The following is a 4,828-nucleotide window of genomic DNA, read 5'->3' on the forward strand; positions in this document are numbered from 1 at the left end:
GTGACCCAGTAATCCCACTTCTGGAAATATATACTAAGAGACCCGAAGCACCAATCAGAAAGAATGTATGCACCCCTGTGTTCATAGCAGCACAATTTGCAATAGCTAAGATCTGAAAACAGCCCAAGGGCCCATCAGCAGACGAGTGGATAAAACGCTGTGGTACATCTACACCATGGAATACTATGCAGCAGTAAAAGAGAAGGATCTCTTACCCTTTGAGGCAGCATGGAGGGGCCTGGAGAGTGTCATGCTGAGTGACATAAGTCAGTCAGAGAAAGACAAGTGTCACATGATCTCACTCACATGTGGAATCTAAGTAACAAAATAAACTGATGGACAAGTGGACCCAGAGACATGGAAGCAGGGAACAGAGTGTGGAATCTCGGAGGGAAGGTCCTTGGATGGGAGGTAATCAACCAAGGACCTTGTATGCACATATGCATGACCCATGGACACAGACAGTGGAGTGATGAGGGCCAGGGTTGCGGGTGGGAGCGGGGTGGAGGGGGTCAATGGGGTGGGGGGGAGACATCTGTAATAATTTCAACAATAAAGGTTTATTTTTTTATGTTTTTTAACAAGAGCCACCCTAAAAAATAGCGAAATGCTGTAGAGAGTCAAGTAAACCAAGGACTGGAGGTATCCACCAGATCTCTCACTCGGTGATTAGGTGAGGACAGTTTCACCAGAAAAGTCACGAAGGCAGAGGCCCTGTCTCGCAGATGCAGGGGGCGGGGTGCCGGGAGGAAGTCCTCTCCAAACAGCAGAGCTCATGAGGGCAACTGCAGGGCAGAGCAGAAAAGGAGGTAGGAAGGAAGTCGTTTAGTTTTGGGCTCATTTGTTGGTTTCAAGAAGGAAACGTTGTGCCGTGTGAAAATGCTTATAGACATGAGCCAGTGACAGGAGGAACAGTCCTCTTTCTTCGTGGACAAGAGGTTAAGAATGTGCTGGCTACTCACATCAGTGTGGTTCACACCTGTTGTCCTGCTGCAATGATTAATAGTTCCCCTTCCGCACCCTGTGTGACCCGGACGGGCACAGGGGTGGCCACCTGTGAAGGTAAAAGGGACCGAACATGGATGGAGTGTGCGTGTGCGTGCATGTGCGTGCGTGTGCGTGTGTGTGCGTGTGTGTGTGTTAATAAAGTGGTTATTTCCCCTCCCGAGGGAATTCTCATCTACTTCAGTTAGATGAGAACTAGCGTGAGACAAGGAGATGGAGGAGCAGAAAACTGAAAAAAGAAAAAGAAGGGGAAAAAAGGAGGTCTGACAGGGTTGGCAACAGGAATGGGAAAGCCACATGCCCATGGGCTGGGACTAGGCGCTCAAGCAGCATTCTCCCGGTTAGCTACCTGGGCGTTAGGAAGGAATTTGTTCGCTCATCCGCACACCGGGTGGCCGACCCTGGATGGCTGCAGCCCCCAGTGATGGGAGTCTGCGGGTTTTAAAGGCGTTTTCATGGGCTTTTCTGGGCAGAGAATTCTCTGCACACGTCCCGAGGGGAGATAATGGAATGTGGTTTCAGCAAGTGAAGTGTGGTCTCAGCAAAAGGGAAGGTCCATGTGAAATGGCCTGACGCTCAGTTCCTAGGGGAGGGCTATCGACCAAACCTCACACGAGGGACACGGTCAGACTTCAAAGCCAGGCCTGCCTCACTCCCAACTGCAGAGCCAACGCCAACTCTTTCAACAGCGCCAGCCTCTCTTCCGCATTAGGCTTTTCTCCAGAGTCAGCCCTCTATTGCACTCTGACCACTGGCACCTCCTTCCTTTCCCAGCCACTGCTGCCTCCAAAAGGAAATGAAATGAACAGTAGGCACCCTCTTTTCAGCATCGCTATTAAAATAAAGGATTTGATGAGGAAATACTTGTAAATTGTGTCTTAAGTAAAGTTTAGACTGTGCCAAAAATCTTGTTCCTTCTGTGAAATTTTGTTCCTTCTGTGTCTTATTACTCAATTGTTTTTAAAAAAATAGTTTTGAGCAACTGTCAGTCATTGTCCTCAGAAAGTCAAGGGTAAAAAAAAAAAGATAATATCTTCGCCTAGCTCCGTGGTCGGCAAACCGCGGCTCGCGAGCCACATGCAGCTCTTTGGCCCCTTGAGTGTGGCTCTTCCACAAAATACCACGTGTGGGCGTGCACGTACAGTGCGATGGAAAGTTCATGGCCCGTGCGCAGAAGTCGGTATTTTGTGGAAGAGCCACGCTCAAGGGGCCAGAGAGCCGCATGTGGCTCGCGAGCCGGGGTTTGCCGAGTCGCAGTTTGCCGACCACTGCAGCTGGTTTGGCTCAGGGGATAAAGCATTGGGCTGCAGACTGAAGGGTCCCAGGTTCAATTCTGGCCAAGTGCACATGCCTGGGTTGCAGGCTCAGTCCCCAGTAGCAGGTGTGCAGGAGGCAGCCAATCAATGATTCTCTCTCATCATGGATGTTTCTATCTGTCTATCCCTCTTCCTTTCTCTCTGAAACCAATAAAAATGTATTTTTTAAAAAGATAATATCTTAGCCTTTACAGAGTGATCAGGCTAAAAAATAAGGCAGCCACAATACAGGTAGATAGGCAGTAATGAAGCACCTGCTAGTACACTTGGTAGCGCAAGAATCAGGACAAACTCTGGCTGGAGCACAGGGAGGGCTTCCCTGGGAAGGTGAAACGGGCAATGATTCCTGAAAAATGAAGACCAGCTGGCAAAAGGGAAGGGCACTCCGGGCCAAGGCCTGGATTAGAGGTGAAATGGCACAATGCTAGGAACTCCAAGTAGGACAGTGGAGTGTGGTGATGGTATAACTACCTTACCTTTAATATCTTTATATCTCACAACAGCCTTAGAAAGTACCTTATTAATATTCCCGTTTTACAGATGAGAAAAATGAGGCTGGGAGATTTACTAACTTGCCCGCGGTCACACAGCTAGGAAATGGTGTAGCTGGGCTTTAATTCTAACATCTCTGATCCATTCTCTACAAAACAAGCTTAGCTTGTAAGAGGTAGAACGGCAGGAACGGAGCTATTGAAGGTTAGATTCTTTTCTGTTGTTGTTTATTTTTTGTTGTTGATAATATTACAGATGTCTCCTGCTTATACCCCCCCCATTTTATTCCCCACTCCCAGGTCCTCATGATACTATTGCCCGTGTCCATGGGCTATGCATACCTATATAATAAAAACCCAGTGGTCATAACGCCGTAACGACCAAAGACTGGTCACCAGGAGATGCATTGATGGGTCCCACGGGCGCAGGGTCTGGGTCTCACATGATTTCGTGCGCTGGGCCTCTAGTATCCAAGTTCTTTGGTTTATCTCTTCTCATCCCCCACCCCCATATCATGGTATGTCAGTCTGCTCCATGCCTCCATGCTTTGGGTCATATTTTTTTTACTTTAGCTTTCTTTTTTTTTATTATTGTTTAAAGTTTTACATGCGTCTCCTTTTTCCCCAATTGACCCCCTCAGCCATTCCCACCCCCGAGGCCAAGACCCCACTGTCCTAGTGTCTGTGTCTATTGGTCATGCTAATATGCATGCTTACAAGTCCTTTGGTTGATCTCTAACTCCCCCACCTCCCCTGCCATTTGTCTCTGGATCTATTTTTGTTCATCAGTTTGTTTATGTTGATCATTAGATTCCACATATGAGTGAGATCATGTGATACTTGTCTTTCTCTGAGTGACTTATTTCACTTAGCATGATACTCTCCATGTCCATCCATGCTGTCTCAAAGGGTAAGAGATCTCTCTTTTTTACAGCTGCATAGTATTCCATGTGTAAATGTCCCACAGCTTTTTTATCCACTCATCTACTGATGGGTCCTTGGGCTGTTTCCAAATCTTAGCTATTGCAAATTGTGCGGCTGTGAACACAGGGGTGCATACATTCTTTGTGATTGGTGTTTCGGGTTTCTAGGATATATTCCCAGAAGTGGGATCACTGGGTCAAATGAAGGTTCCATTTTTAGTTTTTTGAGGAAACTTCATACTGTTCTCCACAGTGGCTGCACCAGTCTGCATTCCCACCAGCAGTGTACTAGAGTTCCCTTTTCTCCGCATCCTCACCAGCATTTGTTGTTTGTTGATAGTAGCCATTCTATCAATTTGCATCTCTTTGATGATCAGTGACTTTGAGCATTTTTTCATGTCTCTTGGCCTTCTGTATGTCCACTTTGGAGAAATGTCTCTTCAGGTCTCCTGCCCATTTTTTAATTGATTGTTTGTCTTCCTTTTGTTGAGTTGTATGAGTGCTTTATATATTTTGGAGATTAGCCCTTTATCAGATGTACTATTGGCAAATATGTTCTCCCATACACTGGGCTCCCTTTGATTTTAATGGTGGTTTCTTTTGCTGTGCAGAAGCTTTTTATTTTGATGTGGTCCTGTTTATTTTCTCCTTAGTTTCGTTTGCCCTAAGAGATGTATCAGAAAAAAATTCTACTATGAGAGATGTCTGAGATTTTACTGCCTATGTTTTCTTCTAAGAGTTTTATGGTTTCATGCCTTACATTTATTTAAGTCTTTTATCCATTTTGAGTTTATTCTTATGTCTGGTGTAAGTTGGTGCTCTAGTTTCAACTGAAGTTTAGATTCTTTTGTATCCATTGTATTACATGACTTTTCAGTTAAATTCTAATAATATAAGAGAAACTTTATACTCTAGAGCAGTGGTTCTCAACCTGTGGGTCGCGACCCCTTTAGAGGTCGAACAACTTTCACAGGGGTCACCTAAGACCATCGGAAAACACATATATAATTACATATTGTTTTTGTGATTAATCACTATGCTTTAATTATGTTCAATTTGTAACAATGAAAATACATCCTGCATATCAGACATT

The sequence above is a fragment of the Myotis davidii genome, unplaced genomic scaffold (genome assembly GCF_000327345.1).
Source record: "Myotis davidii unplaced genomic scaffold, ASM32734v1 scaffold97, whole genome shotgun sequence".
Lineage (NCBI taxonomy): Eukaryota > Metazoa > Chordata > Mammalia > Chiroptera > Vespertilionidae > Myotis > Myotis davidii.